The following is a 24,792-nucleotide window of genomic DNA, read 5'->3' as shown; positions in this document are numbered from 1 at the left end:
TGATCGATGTATCTTTCTCACATTGATGTTTTTGTCTCTCTCTCCCTTCCTCACTCTCTAAAAATATCAATGAAAACATATTTAAAGTTGGCTAGTAAAGTGAAAATCCAATAAAATTGGAAAATGTTATGTACAGTGTATACATACCTAAAATGTGTTTACAAAATTTGACAATTTAAATAGAACTACTGTATAAATCATTGTTCTGTTGTTAACTTTCTGATAACTTCCATCTAGTTACTTCGTTTGTCATTATGGATTCTTCAGTTTTTAATTTTCTTTAAATACTTTTTTTAAAGAAAGAAAATATGTGTTAGTTAGCTAGGGCTGCCATATCAAAGTACCACAGAAAAGGTGGCTTAAAAACAAATTTATTTTCTCACAATGCTGGAGGTTAGAACTTAAAGACAAAGGTGTCAGCAAAATTAATTTCTTCTGTGACCTTCTTCCTCAGCTTTTTTTTTTTTTCCTCATCCAAGGACATTTTTCCATTTTTTGTACAGACAGAGTGGGAGGGAGAGAGAGGAAGAGAGAGAGAGAGAAACATCGACGTGAAGGGACACATCGAGTGGCTGCCACCCGCACGACCAACCAGGGCTGGGGACAAACTGCAACCGAGGTACATGCCCTTAGCGGGAACCGAACCCGGGTCTCTCTGGACCGCAGGCCGACGCTCTAACCGCTGAACCAAACCGGCCAGGGCCTTCCTCAGCTTTTAGTCGACCATCTTTCCCATGTTTCCACTTGTTTTCCTTCTGAGTGTCTGTATTCTACTCTCCTTATGGGAGCACCAGCCGCGCTGCATCCGGGCTCGCCCTGATGACCTCATTCTACCTTAAGTAGCACTTTGAAGATCCTGTCTTTAAACAATCATTTTCAGAGCTACTTGGGGTTAGAACTTCAATACATAAATTTTGGATGCACATGATTCAGCTCCTAACATGATATGTGAATATTGTAAACAAAAATGTACAAATTATACATGTTCATCTGAAGTATAATATTGTGCTTGAATATATGTAAATTATATACACATACACAGAACTGGACTTAAATTAATTAGGTAAAGAGCAATGCTGGACTGAGAATGTCACAAAACAATTTAGACATAGCTAGAGACAGGATGTAAAATTTTCAACCTAATATAAAAATGTTAGTATACATGCTGAATGCTTATATTATTTAATTGATTACAGACAATTTAATATATAATTATAGATATAACACATTATAAGTAGTATTAAGTTCCTCATCAGTATTTGGATCAATGTAAATCTCAAGACAAATAAAACACATACTTCATGACTGAGGCTAAAAGTGTACAATAACGATAACATCTTTTCCAAAATGAAACATGTGTTGTAATAGAGAAAAAAGAACTCTTGATAATTGCCCTAGTGCTTTCTTCTTTTCAACAGTTGTGTGCCTATATAATTTTTCAAATTTGCATGTAAAATTATCTCCACAAATATAGTTTGTAATATATATACATTATCTTGGTGTTAATATCAAAATGGTCTGAATATATATGCTACAGTTATTATATACATATATAATACACATAATATATATAATATTAATTACTTTTTTCCTCTTAAAGATAAATTTCATACACTGTAAAAAGAAAAAAAAGTGTTTGCCTGGCTGTTGTGGCTCAGTGGATTGAGCATCGTCTCATGGACTGAGAGGTCCCCATTTGATACATGGTCAGGGCACATGCCTGGGTTCTGGGCTCAATCCCCAGTAGGAGACATGCAGGAAGCAGCTGATAGATGTCTCTCTCTCACATTGATGTTTCTATCTCTCTCTCCCTTCCTCTCTCTCTAAAAAAAAAAAAATTAAAGTGTTCTTTCTGAAGGAGTGAGGAAAATAGTATTTTATTCACTGAGAAATTATACATTATCAAAATCTCTTTGGGCAATTTGGTAATATTTATAAAAAAATTTTAAAAAGCACATGGGCTTTGATCAACCAATTTCAATTTAAGAATCATTCTCCAGCCTGGCCAGTGTGGCTCGGTTGGTGAGGCTGCATCCTGTACACTGCAAGATTGCTCATTCAATTCCTGGTCAGGGCACGTGCCTGGGTCGTGGGCTGGATCCTGGACAGGGGTGTGCTGGAGGCAGCCAACTGATGTTTCCCTCTCATCAGTGCTTTTATCTCTCCCTCTCCTTTCCTCTCTCTTTAAAAATCAATACATACATACATATATATATATATGTGTATATATATATATTTAATCATCTTCAAAAAAAGAATCGTCCAGTGATTTCTCAAATTTATCTTTATTACTGAAAGTATTACAGATGTTCCCCCATTTTCCCCCCTTTGACTGCCACCTCCCCACTCCCACACCGCTCCTGCACTATTATCTGTGTCCACTAGTTTTGCATATATGCATATAAGTTCTTTCATTTGTCTCTTCCTGCTTTCCCCCTTCCTTCTGAGGTTTGTCAGTCTAACAACCAATTTGTACTTCTTAATCTTTTCACTTTTTTTGCCCATTCCCCTGATCCCCTCCTATCTGGTAACCATCAAAAAGTTCTCTGTCTCTTTGAGTCTGTTTCTATTCTTGTTCATTTGGTTTGATAGACATGCATTTATTGCCATTTTATTGTTCATACTTGTTTTATCTTTTTTTTTTCTTCAAGACCCTTCAACATTTCATATAATACTGGTGTGGTTTTGATTAACTCCTCTAGATTTTTTTTTTTTTCTTGTCTGGGAAGCTCTTTATATGTCCATCAATTCTAAATGATAGCTTTGCAGGACAGAGTAATCTTAGTTGTAGGTCCTTGCTTTGTATTACTTTGAATATTTCTTGCCACTCCCTTCTGGCCTGCAAAGTTTCTTTTGAGAAATCAGCTGATGATCTAATGGGAGCTCCCTTGTGGGTAACTGACTGCTTTTCGCTTGCTGCTTTGTCTTTAACATTTTGCATTTTGATGACGATGTGTCTTGGTGTGGGCCTCTTTGGGTTCACCTTGTTCGGGACTCTGTGCTTCCTGCACTTTTATTTCTGTTTCCTTCACCAAGTTAGGGAAGTGTTCTATCTTTTTTTTTTCAGAAAGGTTTTCAATTTCTTGTTCTCTCTTCTCTTTCCTGCACTCCCATGATGCAAATGTTGGCACGCTTGAAGTTGTCCTGGAGGATCCTTACACTATTCTCATATTTTTGGATTCATTTTTCTTTTTGCTGTTCTGATTGGGTGATTTTTGCTTCCTTATATTCCAAATCACTGGTTTGATTCTCAGCTTCATCTACTGTACTTTGATACCCTGAAAATTATTACATATTTCAGTTAGTGTATCCTTCATTTCTGACTAATCCTTTATTATGCTTTTGAGATCCTCACTAAGTTCCTTGAGCATCCTTACCACCAGTGTTTTGAATTCTGCATCTATTAGATTGCTTTTCTCCATTGTGTTTAGTTCTTTTCCTGGAGTTTTGTTTTGTTCTTTCATTTGGGACATGTTTTTTGTCTCCTCATTTGGCTACCTCCTTGTGTTTGTTTCTATGTATTAGGTAGAGTTGCTATATCCCCTAGGCTTGGTAGGGGGGACTACTGTAGCAGGTGTCCTGCAGGGTCCAGTGGCACAGCCTCCATGATAACGCCAGCTGGGCCCTCGAGGTGTACCCCTAGTGTGGACTGTGCACCCATTTGCTGCAATTGAGTCTTGATTGCTGTTGGTACATCAGTGGAAAGGATTTACTCAGGCTGATCAGCTGCAAGGACTGGCTGTGCCCACTGACCACAGACATTTGACCACCTTGGAGGAACAGCCATGCAGAGGTCCATCTCACAGAGCAAGACTTACTTCAGCAGGGCTCTGGTACCGAGTCCACCCCTTGAGTGTGTTGCTTGTGGAGATGGTTGGGTGGTGGTGCTTTGATGTGGTCTGAAGCTGTCCACTGGGTGTGTTTGCTCTCGAGCCTTCTGGCAGGTCAAGGACCAGGTCAGCACAACTTGTGTTCTACCTGGAGCCACCAGGCATATGCTACAATGTGAACTGCAGACGGCTGCTTCTTGTGCTGGGCATGGAGGCGCTCAGGAGAGGCCGTGCTGTGAACCAAGGCTGGCTACTTCTGGTTCTAGGCCTGGGGCCACTTACAAGAGGTATGGGGTTTACTGAGGCCAGATGCTGCTTGTTTGAGAGATTTTAAGAAAATACGAAGCCAGAGACAAGACAGGCCATTCCTATGGTAAAGCCACCAGAAACAGCTTGGGTGGGCCAGAAAGTTGGATGGGGGGGGCTCAGGGAATCACTAGGTCCATGGCAAACATGTGAGCCAGGTTGCTGGAGCCCCAGATACGGCTGCCGTCTGCCACTCCAAGGAAGGGCTCACAAAGGAACAAAGCCCCTGCCAGCACTTCTGTTGGAGGGAAAGCTGCCTCTCTGACTCTCACCCTGATGCTAAACAATGTAGTTCTTCCCCATATATCTCTGGTGCCTTTCAAGCTGCCTCCCCAGTGCTGGGGCCTAGAGTAAGTGAGTCCAAGTAAGACCATGCACAGGCCCTTTAAGGGGAACTTCCTGGGACTCCAGAAGCCTCAGCCTCCCTCAGCCTAAATTCCCACTGGTTTTTACAGCCAGAAGTGATGGGACTTCTCTTCCTGGCTCTAGAACCCTGAGCTGGGTACCTGGTGTGGGGCTGGGACCCCTCACTCCTCAGGGAAGACCATCACAGCTGAAGTATCTCCTGATTTTTATCTGCCACACATGGGTGTGGGACCAGCCTGTCTGTCCCTCCTACCAGTCTTAATGTGGCTTCTTTAATTTTGTAGTTGTAGGACTTCCATTCAGCTCGATGTCAGGTGGTTCTGTTTGACGGTTGTTCTGTAGTTTAGTGTGATTTTGATGTGTCTCCTCCAGTAATCTTATGCAAATGTAGGTGTATGGATAGATAGATCAACACAAGATATATGGGTAACACAGACAGACAGGGAGAGACACGTTTATCACATGTAATAATAAAAGTATTAAAAATTGTTATAGAACTGTAATGTTACTTATATTATTTAGGAATAAAGGACAATTGAGGATTTTTTTTTTTTTTTTTGCTTTTGGTACATAATCTTGTGCCATAATTGCAAATAAAAATGTCATCTATTAATTTCTTAAATTGTATAATAAAAATTTAGCCAATTCTTCACCTTGAGTCCAAAGCCTCCTATACACATCCCATTTGGGTATCTAACCCACAACCTAGGTACGTGCTCTGACTGGAATCAAACCCGCAACCTTCCAGTGCATGGGACGATGCTCCAACCAACTGAGCCACGATGGCCAAGGCAAAGTCAAAATTCTTAACCTGAACGTAAGCTTGCTAAAAGAACAATGTCTCATTCTTTGTCTTGGGTTATATAATGCCAGCTAGTCACTAAGTGGAAAAGAGCTAGACTATACTTACTTTCTCTTTAGATATCTAAGAATTATAATGTTCACAGTCAAATTACCAGTGAGAATTAAAGAAATAACTTTTATTGAGAGAAGTTACTATTGTGACAGAAGGGGTGAGCTCTAGAAAAATACAACTTAGAATTCACTACATAATATTCCAAGTGCAGATGCTAATAATAATGAAGCTTAGAATCACCAATTTATAAACTGTAATAGCATAAATTTTGTGTTCACACCCAAAATCAGTATAATTTTAACTAGTGGTCAACTCCAATAAAAGATTTTACATTAAAATCCCTATATTAAACATTTTCCAAACATACTCTATATTTTTAAAATGGAAAAGGATAATATGTATAAATTTTAAGTAATAACATTCAATAAAAACTTTTTAAAAAGATATTTAGATGTGAGACTTTCTTTATATATATGCAATGTAATCATCGATTAGCACAGCTTGAAACATATTTAAGGAAACGTGTGACAAATCTCATTCTAATTCTCACAACCTGCTCTTTTGAGTGACTTGGGTTGTATTTCTCAGGTAGATTTGAATTTAAATGGTGATGGGAAAATTACATAGCCACCAGCAAAACAAAATTATTAACCTAAATCTCACAAATAAATTATAGATTTAAATATAAAGTGTAAGAATCTAAAACTTTTAGAAGAAAACATAGAAAATGCCTCTAGAACCAAGTGTTTGGTGCAAAGTTCTTACACACGACGGCAGAAGCACAAAGCATGAATGAAAGAAATGGATAAACTAGGCTGCAAAGAAACATCTGCTCTGAAAATAGCCTGTTAAGAAAATAAAAATTTCAGGATAAATATTGGGGGATGATATTGCACACCATGTATCAGGCAAAGTATTCATGTATATAATACATAAAGAAGTCTCAGAACGCAACAAAAAATCTAATTACAGAAAGGCACAAGTTATGAATAGATTTACCAACAAAGATAGAGCGAGGCAGATACGTACATGGAAAAGGTTCAAAATCAGTAGCCATTAGGAAAATCCAAATTAAAAACACACTGGATTATTACTTATTGGAAACAGCAAAAGAAAAAAAGCTAACACCAAGTGATAGTGATATATAATGGTGAAGCCAACCTGAAAGATAGCCTGTGTGTGTGTGTGTGTGTGTGTGTGTGTGTGTGCGTGTGGTGAGTACATTTATTAAAGCTGGAGCAGTGTGTGTGTGTGTGTGTGTGTGTGTGTGTGTGCGCGCGCGTGTGGTGAGTATGTTTATTAGGGGAGGCAGTGCCGAGGGGAGCTGCTCTCAGTCCCTCCGTTTTCCTCCTCAGTCCCCGTCACACACTGCAGGTAACCTCTACAGTAAACTAGATTCTACACTCTTGCCCAGGCAAAGGGATGTTCTGATCGTTTCTTCTTTGTGGGCTCCTATGGTTGGTGAGCAAAGGAGGGGCAGGTAATAAAAAAAAAATAGAAACTGACAAATAAATCCTAACATCCTCAACATTCTTACTACCCCGAGGTTATCCGTGTATAATAAGAATGGTGATTTTTAATATCAGAAATACAATTTTAATGAAAATCATAAAAATGATTTAATGAATCATGGCTCTTATTTCAGAGGCTCTTAAAATAGTTTGATTTCTACATGTAGTACATGCTCTATTTTTTTTAAAAGATATTTAGGCTTAACAGAAAATAAAAAGAGTTTATTTGACAAAAGGAGGGAAAGTGATCTGGGGCGAAAATTCTGGTAGCAGCTGCATTGTGCTGCAGAGAACACAGAAAGGCAGGGTTGAAAGGGCGAGGCCAGAGCACCTGTTCTTACCTGGGCCGACATGTAAATGGGAGATGTTGGCGAGCTCAGCGGGCATTGGTCAGGCCCATTTGTAAATGGAAGATGCTTTTTGTCTAAATGAACTGGGTCCTTTCAAGGTGAAAAATGTAGATGGTCTGGTTAACATGATGAGGAGGAAGTCAATCCCAGACATGTTCATGTAGCCATCACTGATTTAGGGTGCTTGTGGTTTGACCTTGGAGTTCAGCAACAGATCAGCGATTTAACAATAATTCAAAGGGCTGAAACACGAGATGTGTTTAAGCCAAACTATGTCAGTGGCTTCTGATTCCATTTTAAGACACTCTTAACAATGATTATTGCATTTTATTTTCTCCATTATCAAAACGAACATTTTATATTCTTCAAAGTTTTTAACGCAAACAATTGAATCACCTTAAAAAATGTCAGGATGCAGCATCTCACATAAACTACTGTAGTATTATTCTACAGCAACAAAAGGAGCACAGTGATTATTTTAAAAATATATCAGAAAACACGTAAGGTGCTAATGGCTTATCTTCCATGAAACTAAGAAAGAGACCAACACAATATTTAGAGGATGGTCGTTTTCAATCTAGAGTGAATTGTTGGACATATTTTAATTTTTTAAACACCAGTTTAGATTTCTATCACAGAAAATATATAATTATTGTATATGTTGATATTAGAAATATACAAGGAACTGGCTGTACTTTTCTGTAAATCTAAAATTATCCAAAAATAAAGTTTATTTAAAATAGAATCTGTAGGCTGCACCCTTAAAGATTGTGCCTGAGGTTTGTTCCCTGAATTTTCTTATGCAAGTGGGTCTTTATCACAGGCTGATTCTTGTTGTTTGATGCCAACTATAAAGGTCACGGAGTCCTGCCCGTGGAATGCCCATTCGATGCATTGTGATATGTGAACATATAAAATATAGTAGCAAAACAGGTTTGGGAAGGTTGGGGGATATGCTAAATAATTTTAATTTTAGAGATTTTCTGTCTTTGTAGAATATGCAAGAAATTATATTAAATAAGAATATGACCATTCTAGTATGGAGATTAGAGAGAGGTTTACACTAGAGACAGAGGATTTGGGGTCCTTGGATATACATATATTTTCTAAAAGTAAAGAGGCGTTTCCAAGTGAGAGGCAGATAAGCATTTATTTGAGATCAGTAAGAATAGCTAATAGCTACTTGAGAATCATTAATTCACACAGAAGTCCAAGTACTGTTCTGATTGGGAAACAAAGGTAATGAATATATATGAGAAAGGGAAGGGGAACAATTTTATCAACAGAAGGAAGGCATTTCTATTGGTGCAGAAAACATAACACAGTGAAGTTAATTCAAAAAACTGTTTCTAATATTCAGTCCCATAGTCATAATAACTGCTTCCTTGTTCATTTGCAAACACCTTTTGGGGACCCAGGGTTGTTTAGTCCCAATCCAAAGATGATGTTGCTTTGTTTTAAAATTCCAAAGATGTGGGGCACAAGACATGCAAAGCGGTTCCTCCGGCATGGCAGCTCAAGGTCCATCTTAAAGTGGCTTCATGCATATTATTGCTGTACATGCACACACACCACTTTTAGGAAAGGCATTTTGTTTTTGTTTCTTTTTTTCTTTTTTTTTGCATCCAAATCAGTGAGAGCAGAGGAAGAAGTTAGGGATGCAAGAGAGAAAAGAGAGCAAAGGTGGTGCCCCCTTCCAAGCAGGGACGTGCACATGGCAGTATAAATATACTTGGCATTGGCACAGGGCAGCGGGCCTCTTAATGTATCGACCATGTCTGTTTCCTGAGTTAACTTAGACTAATGATACACACCTTTTTTTTTTATTATGGTTTTCTACTCTATTTTAAATAGAGCAAATAGAGTGTTGCTTTTTCTAAATTGTCTTTTTTTTTCCTAAAATTCAACATTTTCACCATGGTTGCAGAAAATTAAAAGGTAGAAATAATGACTTTCTGAGTTCTTCTTATAAGATAGGAGAGCAGATCTCTAAAATTCTTCATTGAACTTATTAGTATAGAAATCTACCTCCAACATGAAATAATTAAGAGTCAGTGTTTTTCACAAATTTTCCCTGTGTATTAATATTTGCTACAGAACCTGGTAGAAACATACTTCTCAGTTTAAAGTACTATTGTCCTCAATCAGATCATTGACAACTGTTTAAATCCTAACCAGACATTTTGTTTCTATAGATAAAATCATAGTCATGTACATTTTCAAAAGTCTGAAAGAAAATAAAATTTATTTATTTACTTATCTTTGTGTTTGTTGGGAAGAAGATTTTTCCCTCTGCCCTTCTGACTTCTTGGCTGAAAGTGTTCTGTGATAAAAGATTAACAAAAGAAAACATTTAATTACTTACCTAGGTAAAAGAGCCCACAAATATTTGGACTCAAATACAGCCATATCGTGAGACTTAACATTCTGTCTTGAGCTGAAGGAAGGGATAAGATCCTAGCCTCCCAAGAAGGAAAAGCAATTCATGTCAAAATGAGAAGAGAGTTAGGAAACAAAAGTTCCCAAATAAACCTATTTTGCTAGAGAAATATCTTGCTACTTATTTGTTTAAGGTCAACATTATACAGAAGATTAATCTCTTATCTACATATTTTGAATTGTGTTATGTGTGATATAACAGAGTTAGCATTCTAGCTGAGAATTAAATGTTGTTTGCACAATTACATCTTGAACTTATTCTCTTTATTTTCTTACATATTTAAAAGATTGTAGAGATCATGTGACTTTTTTGTGTAACATGAAATTGATAATGAATTATACAGTTATAATTGTTTATTTTTAATTATCATAGAAAGTCAGTTATTTAGCTTCTAATAGGAGACTAAGTTAGCAAAAATGATCATATTTCACTCTAGATAATTAATAAAAATATAGCACAGGCTGATAGGAAAGAGGGCAACTGAGTGAATTCTGCTCCAGTGACCTAGTAAATACTGTTTTTATTTGTATTAGTGGCTTAAATATTCTTATATTTGGAGGTCAAAATTGTTATACAAAACAATTATTTTTCAAACAAAAGTCCCATTATTTTTGCAATTTTTAAGACTTAATTTAAATGAAAAAATCTGAAGCTCTTTATTTCTAGCACCTGCTGGCCAAATGCAGTGTCCGACGGGTACGGTCGGTTCAGTGGCAGGCGATGTGCACACAGGCGTCCAGCTTGAGCAGACTGAAATAGCATGGCTGAGGGCTGCCATTCGTAGTGTAATCCTCAGATACCACCCAGTGACAAAGGACAAGGATTCATACCATATTACGCCTAGAAAAGAACTGACTGAACCTCCAGATTTAACTGGTTTAGGTTTAAAAAAAAAGGGGGGGGAGTCAACTCCTATTGGGATTAGGATGGTAAAAATAAATGAGAAGAATTTTAGAGGTCCATGCTGTAAAATTACAGAGCCACTTTGTCTGTCAGGTTTAAGAATATTTATCAGTATCTTTGGCACTCACTCAAAAGTTATCTGTTTTTTACCCACCATGGTTTATGAATAAAATTCATCATGATTCTAGATAAAAGTCTCATGCAGTGTGTTGGCCAATGATTTTCTCCTCTCAGAATGCTTCTAGCAGAAAAAATACTTATAACTAAGGCATAACAGAAATTAGATATTAAATGTTCCAAGGAGCCCTGGCTGGTTTGGCTCAGGGGTTAGAGCGTCGGCCTGCGGTCCGGAGAGACCCGGGTTCGGTTCCCGCTAAGGGCACGTACCTTGGTTGCAGTTTGTCCCCGGCCCTGGTTGGGTCGTGTGGGTGGCAACCACTCGATGTGTCGCTTTCACGTCGATGTTTCTCTCTCTCTCTCCCACTCACTCTATCTGAACAAAATATCGAAAAATGTCCTCGGGTGAGGATAAAAATAAATAAATAAATAAATGTTCCAAGGAACAGGGTAAATAACATTTTAGTAGTGTCTTTAACACTAGCTAATGTACCTTATTAGAAAAATATTTGTTCAAACACAACAACATTTTTAAAAATTATTTTTCTTTATTGATTTTAGAGAGAGGAAAGGAGGGAGAGAAAGAAACATTGATGAGAGAGAATGTCAATTGGCCGCCTCCTGCATGCCCCCTACTGGGGATTTGGCCCACAACCTGGACATGTTCCCTGACTGGGAATCAAACTGGTGACCTTTTGGTGCATGGGTCGATGTTCAACTGGGTCACACCGGCTGGGCCAAAACAAGATTTAAAAAATATAATTAATAAACTTAAATTTCTCTAGTATCTGGTTTTAATATCTAGAATTTTAAAATTTTCTTTATTTTAGAAAGAGAAAGGGGAAGAGAGAGATGATTTGTTGTATTGCATATGCTCTGACTAGGTATTGAACCCACAACCTTGGTTATTGGAACTACACTCTAACCAACTGAGCTTTCTAACCAGGGCTTTGAATGTTTTTAAACTCATAGTGAAGAATATGTAAAAGCCATTTCTTCTCATGTTAAAATGTATTATCTTAAAGTGGTAAGATTGAATAAATGTGAGAGATTATTTGAAAACCAGCAGGGTGCCATAGCTGTGTAGCTCCGCTGGTTAGAGCATCAGCCAGTGTGCCAAGGTTGCAGGGTCAATCCTTGGGCAAATATAAGAATTAACCAATAAGCGGAATAACAAGTTGATCTCTCTCTCTCTCTCTCTCTCTCTCTCTCTCTCTCTCTCTCTCATCAATCAATAATTTTTTAAGTAAAAAAAAAAAAAATTAGGTAAATTGTGGTTACCTGTGGCTTTATTAACCCATAATCTAATCTTATTAACATATAAATTAGAGTAAACTCTAGACTGATTTAGCACCAGAACAACTGTTAGGAAAGAGGAAAGAAAGTAATCTCTGATATCAGAAGTTCTCAACTATTTCCTTTGAACAGTGATTGAATCTGGTGTGCAACACAGTGCAACCAGTATTTGCTTAGTTTGCAGTAAAAGAGAAAGGCAAATTAATACATAAAACTAAAATAGTTTTAGTCAGCATTTTTCAAACTGACTCTGTGGAAACCCTGCATGGTTCATGTAGGGAAGAAAGTAGAAAAAAGATCACTTGTATCTTCTGTTGACGAACTTCGCTGTGCAATATTTTCTGTGAAATAAATCTGCATCTATTATTTAAAAATTTTCAAATCAATGGTGAAAAACATTGTATTATGTAAATAATATATCACTAAACAAAATGATATTCAGTTTTATTTATTGCCCAAGGAAATATAATCAGATATGTCCTGTTTTCTTCCACAAGTGAGCAGGTTTTTTTAATGTCTTCAAAATAAATAAATGTGATTCACTTTCAATTTGAATCTTTCAAGCAAAATTGTTGGAATGAGCCACATAACCTTTTGCAAATTAGTTGGGAACTATCTGTACCTTTTCATAGTTCTTCTGTAGAGAGCTCAATGGAAGAGTATTACAATGATAAGGGAAAAAGACATTTTACAAATTGCATTTTGTACTCTAAGTGTAGCTGATTATAAAAATGTTGTTATTATGAATGGCATAAAAATAGCTCCAGGTGTTAACCTTGCTTTCACAATCTCAGTTCCTGAGTTCTGGCTAAGAAAAGAATTCAGAGCCAAGACTCACATTATAAAAGAAAGTTTATTTAGAAAGTCACAGAAGTAGAAGAGGTGAGTCATTGAATATGTGGGCTCAGAAAACAAGTTCCAGCAAAAGAAGAGCCCTTGGAGTTTAGGAGAGAGAGAGGAAGAGGGGAGAAAGAGAGACAGAGAGGGGGAACCCTGGAAAAAGTAAAAGGTGAAGAAAGGCTTGGGCATGCTCCATAGAGAGAGCTGAGCTGGGTCCTTGGTCCTGAGGTCTTTATCTGCCCAATAGAACATCAGCTTTCCAGATGTGCCCCCTCCTGGTCTCCACTGATTGGTCAGTGCCAGGAGGTCACTGAGTCAATGCAGCTGGCTTACAGCTTTGCCTATTGATAGGCACCCAGGGCTCCTACCCTGGTAATCCTCTGTACCTGGCCTATAATTCCTAATATAGTATCAATGCTGGTTTCTAATTAAAATATATTCTACATCAGGGATTTTGCTTCTGGGTAAAATATAGTTGAATGGTTAAAGTCCATGGTGTGAGGGCATGCTAAATAGCAATCTCAGACAGAGAATAAAGAAAAATTGGGTTTATTTTTTTCAAAAGGGGGGTTGGGGGATGGGGCTATCCAAAGGGAAGGCTACACATCCCCATGCTATGCGGTACTGGGTGGATGAGGGCAGCTCCTACCAGCTGGAGTTTCTTTCTTACATGTGTCCCTGGAGGGCAGCTTATGTTGTCAGTGGGCTTTGGGGTCTTGGTTGGTGGGTTTGGGCAGGGGCGTTGTGTCTACAGGAACGCAGGTGTGTGATAGGGTGCTTCTTTGGCAGGTTTAGTTCCTTACGTGGTTTAATTCCTGGTGTCCAGCATTTCCTGTTCTCCCAGTTCTCTTGTGGTGGGAACTTGGGAAAATGACAATTAGGAATTATATTGCCATGTAAGTCCTAACAATAGTACTGTTAATTCTCCCACAAAGCCAATTGGAAAAGGCAGATAAATCCAAACATTATATATAAAAGCTTGAAAATGTTTTAGAATTTATAAAGATTATACATAATTAACTTACAGAAAAAAAAGCAAATTCTTCCAAGGTGAGCTGAGGATACTGCTCTTGACCAAAGCCACGGCCTGGATTAAGTTGCAGAGTTCTAGAGAGGCCCCAGGAAGAAGTTTATTACTCAAAACAAACAAACAAACAACAACAGAAGCCCACCAACCTTTTTGAAGTTATGTGGCTGAGCATGGAGATTTGAGGAAACTTTATAAAAGAATGGTTGTCAACACAAACACTCCTGCACTTAGACACTGCACGGAAATCTTCACGTTAGCCTGGACATTCCCAAGAATCAGCAAGGAGCCTCTGTGTTCCCTTGATTGTCAGGGAACAAAGACAACATAAGCATTGTCCTGAAACAAAACAGTGAAATCACAGAGGAAGTGGAAAATGGCAGGAAAGACCTAGACTCACTTTTACTGGGAGAAACGTAACAATTCTGGGTGCAGCCAGAACATGTAAAATTAGGCACCCAGCTACTGGAAAAGACGTAGCTTCAGGAGAGAAGAAAGCAGGGGGCACTGATATTCGTCTGGGACAGAGTGAAAAAATTAGAGCCTTACAGAAATAAAGAAGTAGCTAGTCTTCCATTCAAAGAAATGGGGAAATTATAAGCTTTACGTAATGGGAGAATAAATAGTTAATTTAAACTTTGAAAACAAGAACTATTTCTACCAAGGTTTTTTTTTGAAGGCTCAAGGGATAAAAATGTGCCAAATTCTAAATTGAAAGACCTGAAAGGTGACCCCCTAGAATCAAGGCGTAAGTAAAGGCAGACTGAGTGTCAATACAGCTACCACCGTGTCCTGACCTGCCAAAATCTCTAATTGGGTTGAGGTGTGAATGAAGAGGGGTGCTGTAATAAATCTAACCAAAAGTAACTTCACAGGGTGAGCTGATCATAAATTCCTAACTAGGTAGGTCATGGTGGGTCCTCGCACCACAGGCCTATAACTTCTTTAATAAAAATATATCTTTGTTTTAAGCAGCCTTGTCCTTTGTCCCTGTGCCTACAGGATGACACAACATTGAAAGGCCAGAAGGAATCCTCTTTCTCCGACTCCGCAGAGTTTAGCCACCCAGAGGAGCACATAACCTTGCGAACTCTCCTTTAAATCCAGTCTTAGAGATTTCTCCACTGTGCTTTCTCTCACTTTTTTCTCCCACCTCCATTCCCTCCTTAATTCCAAATGTATACAAAGAACTGCAAAAGGCGGCTCTGGGGCGCGGGCACGGGGTGGGGGCACAAGGCCAGAGGCAGGGAGGAAGGCGGAAGGGGGGGATGCCCGGGCTTGGTTGTGGAGCCCCAGGTGCGCTGACGTGGCCCTAGGGACCAGCCGGGCTCCCCCAGCACCCTGGGCTCAGTGGCCGCAGCTGTATTGGGGGCGCCAAGCACGTGTACAGAGACCACGACCCTGGCTGTTCTCTGTCTGAGGAACAGTTACTGATACACTGGTCTTCAAAAAAGATCCAGAGTAGCCCAGCGGTCCCTCTTTAGAAAGGTAACTCAAGATCTTGACGGTCTTAGAGACGCCCGGTGCCAAGTCCACGGCCATCATTCCAGGGCCAAGGTCACGCTGAGATGGCACGTGGAGCCTTGGTCTCCGTCCTAAGCCAGGGTTTCCTTGTCCCGCCAGATGCGGCCAACACAATGCCTGCTTTAGAACTCGCTTTCCCCGTGTTGAATTCATAAAAATTGTGAGTTTTTGTCTTTTTAATAAATATTTTTTAATCCTCACAGGATATATTTTTCCCATTGATTTTTAGAGAGCGTGTGTGTGTGTGGGGGGGGGGGGGGGGGGGAGAGAGAGAGAGAAACATTCATGTGGGAGAGACTCATTGGGTTGCTTCCCACACGGATCCAGAACCAGCAACTCAGGAAGAAGAAACTGACTGAACAAATAACATGAAGGCAAATAGAAGCCCACTTTTTCTTATTTCAAGTCCAGGAAGTAAAAGCAAACTGTTGCTATGTTTCCACAGCGATTTCCTTTGTTTTACTACCGGAGACACCCAGCTTTCCTAACAGTCATGCTGCCAGGAGGGCACTCGCCTCTGAAAAAAAGACCCCGTAGAAGTTTGTCAAGCAGCAAGGCTTAAAAAAAAGAAATCTAAGTCTATTGTTTTGATTTTTAACATGCACCACCTGCTAAACTTGCCTGCCCGGCTTGTAGTAAATTGCTGCCAAGATATGACTTAAACCAGCACCTTGATGAGATGTGTGCTGACCATGATGACATTACTCCCGTCTATCCCGGGCATGGTGGCTTAATGAATTCAAATGTGTTCACCGTAGAAATAACTAACATTGCCATAGAAGGTATCACACCAGATAAGTCGTCGCCATCAAAGACAAATTTAACCCCTGACCAGAGTGATTCAGCAAAAACGGGCTTAAACAAGCAGACCATTCCCTACTTTAAAAGTAATGATGTGGTGTGCAAAACTCAGGATGACCTCAGACCTCATAATGTCAAAGTCATTCCTTTAGGAAGTCTGTCATCTAAGTTATCCAGAAGATACAAAAAGGTGAAAAGATCAACAGAGGAAAATGACTTTGCTGGTCATACTCCACAGAGTTCCTCAGCCACAGTGGCTGGGATGGTTGATAACTATTCAGAGATTGAGGACAAGGAACAGCTTTTGGAGAATAGTTCTCAAAAGGAAAACATATTTACCAGTGACTGCCTAAGGAACAAAACACTGAGAATACCATAGAAGGCACTAAATTAATGGCAGCTGCAAACCAGAAGCCTACCCAGCAATGTGGGAGGTCCACGCTCACCCCTGCCTTTGCAGATAATGTTCCTGCGTTTTCATGGGAATTAACCCTTGGGAACAAAGTACAGTCTACATCAGAGGACAGTCTGGCAAACCAGGAGAGGACCAAATGAGTAGGTGGTGAAGGGGTTGGAAAACCTGAGGCCGATGTGGGTGAAGAAGTCGAAATGACTGTAGTTACAGAGTTAAGACACAGTAGTCCAGTTGGGAGGCACAAGCTCAGAGTTGTGCACATGATGCTTCTAAATAGAGTGACATCCAGAACCACCCTCTAGAAGGGGACAGTGGCTTAAAGCATGAAATCAGTGGATCAGTTCCTTTGGAGCAGGGGTCAAGCTCTCATGCTCCTGGGAAAATATTCCAGCACTTTCCAGTCATCCTTACTATCTTCGGAGTTTCCTTATGGTGCTAGGAGCTATCTTTCAGAATGAAGATGATAGGATGCTCTTCGATAAACACGAGAAGGGAATTGTAACTAAATTTTATCAATTATCAGAGAGTGGTCAGAAGATGTATATAAGAGTTTACAATGTAAACTCGGCTGGATTAAGGCACACAAATTGGAATATGAAAAGATTGGCCCTAACTTAACCCCTGTGGTTGGACAACTGACACAGGCCAGCTTTCTGCAGACATAATACACAGAGTAGCTGACTAGATAAGGAAGCATGACTCACATATATTTCTTTACAAGAAATGCACCTCACAACAAAAGACTCACATAGGTTGAAAGTGAAGGGATGGAAAAAAATCTTTCAAGCAAACAAAAAGGAAAAAAAACTGGGGTAGCAATACTCATATATGATAAAGTAGATTTCAAAATGAAGGCCATAACTAGAGACAAAGAAGGCCACTACATAATATTGAAAGGATCTATCAAACAGGAAGATATAACCTTGATAAACATATATGCACCCAATATAGGAGCACCAAAATATATTAAAAATATTTTGGAGGACTTCAAAGGAGAAATCAACAGCAATACTATCATAGCAGGGGACTTCAACACCCCGCTGGCATCATTGGATAGATCTTCTAGACAAAAAATTAATAAGGAAACACAGACTCTAAATAAAATGATAGATCAAATGGATTTAATAGATATCTACAGAGAATTACACCCCAAAATTGCACAATTAACATTCTTCTCAAGTGCACAAGGGACATTCTCAAAGATAGACCACATGTTAGGACACAAACTAAGTCTCTACAAGTTCAAGAAGATTGAAATCATATCAAGCATCTTCTCAGATAACAATGGCATGAAACTAGAAAGCAATTGCAACAAGAACATGCAAAGACATTTGAAAATATGTGGGCTAAATAGCATGTTATTGAACAATAAATGGGTTACCATGGAGATCAAGGAAGAAATTAAAAACTTCCTGGGAACCAATGAAAATGAACACACAACAACACAAAATCTATGGGATGCAGTGAAAGCAGTTCTGAGACAGAAGTTCATAGCACAATAGGCCTACCTCAAGAAACAAGAAAAATTTCTAACAGACTATCTAACCTCACAACTTAAAGAACTAGAAAGCAAACAAAAAGAAAACCCCAGAGCAAGTAGAAGGAAGGAAATAGTAAAGATCAGATCAGAAATAAATGACATGGAGATCAAAAAAACAATTCAAAAGATCAATGAAACAAAAAGCTGATTATTTGAAAAGATAAACAAGATTGATGGACCCTTAGCTAGACTCACCAAGAAACAAAAAGAGAAAATTCAAATACAGAAAATCAGAAATGAAAGAGGAGAATTAATAACTTACACCACAGAAATACAAAGGATTGTTAACAAATATTATGAACAATTATACGGAAACAAATTTGACAATCTAAGTGAAATGGAAAATTTCTAGAAACTCATAGTCTCCCAAAACTGAACTGGGAAGAGATAGAAAACTTAAATAGACCAATGATAACAGAAGAAATTAAAGATGTAATCAAGACTCTTCAAGCAAACAAAAACCCAGGCCTGGAAGTCTTCATGGGGGAATTTTACTGAACACTCAAAGAAGAACTAATACCCATTATCCTAAAAGTATTTCAAAAAATTCAAGAAGAAGGAAGACTTCCAAACTCATTTTGTGAGGCCAGCATAATTCTAAATCCAAAACCAGAAAAAGACACTACAAAAACAGAAAACTACAGGACAATATCCCTGGTAAACATAGATGCCAAAATCCTGAACAAAATACTAACAAATCGAATCAAGCAATACAACAAAAAATTATTCACCGTGACCAAGTGAGATTCATCCCAGGGATGCAAGGCTGGTACAATATTCACAAATCAATAAATGTGATACACCACATAAACAAAATGAAAGATAAAAATCATATGATCTATCAATAGATGCTGAAAAAGCATTTGACAAAATTCAGCTCCCATTTCTGACAAAAACTCTCAGGAATGTGAGAATAGAGGGATCATATTTCGACATAATAAAGATCATATATGAAAGACCTACAGCCAACATCATACGCAATGGGCCAAAATTAAAAGCATTTTCCTTAAGAACAAGAACAAGTCAAGAATGCCCACTTTCAACACTCGTATTTAGCATAGTATTGGAAGTCTTAGCTACAGCCATCAGACAGGAAGAAAAAATAAAAGGGATCCAAATTGGAAAGGAGGAAGTGAAACTGTCATTATTTGCAGATGACATGATACTATACGTAGAAAACCTAAAAGACCCCAGCAAAAATTTACTAGATTTAATAAATAAATTTGGCAAAGTAGCAAGATACAAAATTAATGTCAAGAAATCGATGGCATTCTTATACATTAATGATGAACTCGCAAAAAGAGAAACTGAAAAAACAATCCCATTTACCATCGTGGCAAAAAAATTAAGATACCTAGGAATAAACTTAACCAAAGAATAAAGGACCTATTCACAGAAAACTACAGGTCATTAAACAAAGAAAGAGAGGAAGATATAAAAAGTGGAAGCACATACCTTGTTCATGGATTGGAAGAACTAACATCATTCAAATGTCCATACTACCGAAAGCAATTTATAGATTCAGTGCAATCCCCATCAAAATACCAATGACATACTTCACAGAACTATAATAAATACTTTAAAAGTTCATATGGAACCAAAAAAGACCACAAATAGCCACAGAAATCTTGAATCTTGAAAAAGAAGAACAAAGTTGGAGGAATCACTTTACCAGATTTCAGGTTATACTATAAAGCGACTGTAATCAAACAAGCCTGGTACTGGCACAAAAAACAGGCATATAGACCAGTGGAACAGAACAGAGATCCCAGAAATTGACCCAAGGCAATATGCTCAATGAATGTTTGAAAAAGGTGGCAAGAGCATACAGTAGAGTAAAGACAGCCTCTTTAATAAATGGTGTTGGAAAAATTGGACAGCTACATGCAAAAAAATGAAACTAGACCATCAACTTACACCCTACACAAGAATAAACTCAAAATGGATAAAAGACTTAAATGTGACCCATGAATCCATAAAAATCCTAGAAGAAAATGTAAGCAACACAATTTCAGACATCATACACAGCAGAATTTTCACTGATACATCACCTAAGGCAACAGAAACAAAGGAGAAAATGAACACATGGGACTATATCAAACTCAAAATCTTCTGCACAGAAAAATATACCATCATCAAAATGGAAAGGCTACCCACTCTATGGGAGAGCATAATTGCCAATGATATATCATGTAAGGGGTTAATTTCCAATATATAGAGAGTGCTTACACAATTCAACAAAAGGAAAACAAAGAACTCAATGAAAAAATGGGCAGAGGAACCAAATAGACACCTCTCCAAACAGGACAAAAAAATGGCCAAGAGACACATGAAGAAATGCTCAACATCACTAATCATCAGAGAGATGCAAATTAAATCAACAATGAGGTATCACCTCACACCATTTATTGATGGAATGGCTGCCATCAATAAATCATCAAACGACAAGTGTTGGCGAGGGTGTGGAGAAAAGGGGACTCTAGTACACTGCTGGTGGGAATGCAGACTGGTGTAGCCACTATGGAAAACAATATGGTGTTACCTCAAAAAATTAAAAATTGAACTTCCATTTGACCCAGTGATCCCACTCCTAGGAATATACCCTAAGAAGCCTGAAACACCAATCAGAAAGAATAAATGCACCCCCTTATTCATAGCAGCACTATTTACAATAGCTAAGATCTGGAAATAGCCCAAAAGTCCATCAGTAGATAAATGGATACAAAGCAGTGGTACATATACACAATGGAGTACTATGCAGCTGTAAGACAGAAGGATCTCTTATCCTTTGAGATTACATGGAAGGAACTGGAAAGTATTATCCTAAGCAAAACAAGCCAAACAGAGAAAGACAAGTATCATATAATCTCACTTATTTGTGGAATATAATGAACATAACAGTCTGAGGAATGGGGTAGTCCCAGAGATGTGGAAGTGGGGTACTTACCGACAATCCCCAGAAGAGGGGGTGTTGGGGAGAGATAAACCACAGAACTTATATGCATGTATGCATGAACAATGGACATGGACAATGAAGCTGGGGACAGGGCAGGGAGGGGTGAGGCGTGAATCAGTGGGAGAAAAGGAGAAACATTTGTAACAAAAATAAATTGATTAATTAAAAAACAACAACAAAAATCAAAGAACTGCAAAAGTGTAACTCCTCAGTACTTTGAGCTGTTGCCTCTTGGCATGTTGTCAGTTTGGCTCAAATAAACTTATAAGACTTTTCTACAGGTTTGAACTGTCTTATGTTGACTGTTATTAGCTGATTTTTTATTTGGAAAACAACAACAACAAAACAAAAGGTTGTTTATGAGGCAATAAAAAAGGCCCTAGATAGAAAAATGAAAAGGCAGACAGAAAAGTACTCAAGAGAGTATAAGAGTTTGATTAAAATACATGAATACCTAATAACACAAAACAAAAATAGTAATGTTTTTTGTAGTTTAAAATTCACGTAGAACTAAAATACATGGCTACAATAACACGCAAGGAACGAGAGGGTATAGAAAATTAAAACCAAATTTTCCCGGCTGGTGTGGCTCAGTGGTTTAGTGTCAACCCATGCACCAAGAGGTCACCAGTTCAATTCTTGGTCAGGGCACATGCCCAGGTTGTCTGCCAAATCCTCAGTGAGAGGCATGCCAGCGGCGGCCAATTAATGTTCTCTCATTGATGTTTCTATTTCTCTCTCCCTCTCCCTTCCTCTCTAAAATAAATTAAGAAAAAAATTAAAACCAAGTTCAAATAGAAGAAAATACATGATAATTAGTATTTTGTATCTTTATCCACTAAAATAAAAATAATGTATATTTAAAAAGATAACAGAGAAAAAGAATGAGTATTAAAAATAATATTTTATTAGTACAAAGCAAGTCAAAATATTAGCAAAGGGAAACATAAATTTGTCAATATAAGGTAAATAATAAACTACGATTAATAAAGGCATTTAATAATAAAAAGAATAACTCACTAGAAATTTTTACAAACTTTACTAATATTCACTCATTAAATTGATCTCAAAATCATGTTTACAAAAATTCACAAACCAATAAGAACAAATCTGCAATCACAGTGAGAGTTTTTACATATATAAGAATTTAAATATATATATATATATATATATATATATATATATATTAACACAAGAAACACCCAAAACTGTGGATAATGTTTATGAGTTTATTTGATCAAACTGATCACACATACTGAGGAGCAAGACCCCAAATGGTCCCAAGAATAACAGCTTTGCAGCTTCCTTTATTTATTTGAAACCAAGAAAAGATCGTAAAAAAGATTATGTGAAGGGATTTGAGTAAAGACAGTTAACAGGATCATGTGCTTTCTTGAGAATGGTTACATGGCTTATTTCAAAAGTATATTACCCTAGATGCACAGAAACAATGGACAAGGTTTGCTTAAGTCAAAGATAACTCTTTTATTAAAAAACCGTAATCCCAGAGCATGAATACCTATCCTTGACAGCCTAGTAGGAATTTATGATAAGATCATGCTGTGGAATTATTTTCTATAGAAACCCTTTTTTATCCATAGAAGAAAAAGAAGATGAATAACAGAATAATTGAATTGATATATATTGAATTCCTGATAAAACTGAATTCAAACTTTTTTAAATTTATAAATTTTTATGTATTTCTTGTTAATCAACACCCAGGATATTTTTTCATTGATTTTTAGATAGAGTAGAAGGGAGGGAAGGAGGGAGGGAGAGAGAGAGAAAGACAGAGAGAAAGATAGAGAAACATCAATATGAGAGAGAAACATCAATATGAGAGAGACACATCGATTGGTTGCCTCCTGCACTACCCTGACCAGGTTAGGGATCAAATCTGCAACCCAGGTATGTGCCCTTGGTGGGGAATCAAACCCAAGACTCTTTGGTCTGAGGGTCGATGCTCTTTCCACTGAGCAAAACCAGCTAGTGCTGAATTCACACTTTTAAAGTAAAAATGAGAAATTTACCACATAAAGAAAATATCTAATAAGATTAGAGCTGAGAGAATACCTGTCTACACAGTTAAAGGCTCTGAGCAGCCTGGTACCTAAACCAGGACACTAAAGCCTATGAACTTTCTCTACAACAATAAGTGGAAATCGAATATTATGGATCAAAAATGAGCCACATATTAAACTTGACAAGCTCAAGGGAGGCCTGCACGGTGGCCTTACAAGTTTAGAGACCAAAAGTAACCACATAGGATGGTCTGAACATAAAAATTAATAACTAAAATAAAGTCATAGTGTGTAGTCAAATCTTAATCTTGTAGTTCTTTTGACAAAGGCCACTCTTTATCTTAAGTAAGCTTGTCTATTATATTTTGTATATATGATAATATACCCTTGGAATGTCAGAGAAATTCCCCTTTTTAGGCCCTTCAGGATTCAACCTTGCACGAGAGCACAAGATCACACTGTTATCTTGTTTCGTGAATACCATCTCTGTGTATTGTAATGTCAATTGTTACTATCTTATACCTACCAATGTAAAAGTAGTATTTGTCTGTTTTACTCTTTATCCAGTGTCAGAGATTTCCCTGACACTGTTTGCTTTATCTGACCTCCTTCTTAGTCAACCACAATGAATTTCATGTAACCCCCTTACATCTCCTTGTTTGATTGTAATGTATGAAATAAGTTACAAAACTGTCATTCTCTAGACAATTTTCTCAATCCATTGATATTTTGATTCTGATCAATTGTTGTCAGTTTGGCTCAAATAAACTCATTTTCAAAAAAAAAGAATTAAAAATAATTTTATTTGTAGATTTCTAAGTAAAGAAATACTTGCTTACAATAGGAAGCTAGAAATAAACTTTTAACTAAAGCATAGAGTTACCATAAAGAGTCAGTCAGTGCACAAGCAGCCATAGGCAGGGTGAGTGCAAGCCTGGATAACCAGTTTGGAAGAATGGGTCATGCTGGGGCTGCACAGAGGATGCATATTTGCAAAGATCCAGGGGAGCCCATGGACTACAACTGCTCCCCAAAATGTGCAGGTGCTATGTTCAGCCTCAGGAAGTGTGCTGAGGAATGTGGAATCTTTTGGCTTCCTGACAATTGGTCCTGCAGTACCTCCCCATTCCCTTCTTAGCCTGATACTACAGATAGTCAGGGAGTGCTAGTCAATTTTCCTCATTGGCCAAGGTAGTGCAGGCTGAGTTTCTCAAACTAAGCATGCCAAAGGCTAAAAGATTCATGAAAAGGGCCTGAGAACACCAAAAGCTAGCAAGATACTTGGTTAGAAAAAAAGCCCTCCCCTCTCTATCCCTATAAAAACGGTGGGCTTGCCCTGGCCGGTTTGGCGCAGCGGTTGGAGCATCGGCCTGCGGTACTGAGAGACCCGGGTTCAGTTCCCGCTAAGGGCACATACCTCGGTTGCAGTTTGTCCCCGGCCCTGGTTGGTCGTGCGGGTGGCAGCCACTCGATGTGTCCCTTCACATCGATGTTTCTCTCTCTCTCTCTTCCTCTCTCTCCCTCCAACTCTATCTGAACAAAAAATGGAAAAATGTCCTCAGGTGAGGATAAAAAAAAAAACAAAAAACGGTGGGCTTGAGCAGGAAGGGGAGATGGTCTTTGAGATAAGAGTCCACCATTCTCCTAGGTTGCGGCACCTGAATAAACCTTTTTCCTTTTGCATCAGCACCTG

The 24,792-nt window shown here is 38.1% G+C and overlaps 1 pseudogene; it reads left to right on the top strand.

The window, feature by feature from the left end:
* The first annotated feature begins 15,964 nt into the window (after positions 1–15,964).
* LOC118631849 lies at positions 15,965–17,247 on the top strand (annotated as a pseudogene).
* The last annotated feature ends 7,545 nt before the right edge of the window (positions 17,248–24,792 follow it).

Source organism: Molossus molossus, unplaced genomic scaffold (assembly GCF_014108415.1).
Source record: "Molossus molossus isolate mMolMol1 unplaced genomic scaffold, mMolMol1.p scaffold_m16_p_16, whole genome shotgun sequence".
Lineage (NCBI taxonomy): Eukaryota > Metazoa > Chordata > Mammalia > Chiroptera > Molossidae > Molossus > Molossus molossus.
This window is presented reverse-complemented; position numbering and strand designations above follow the sequence as displayed.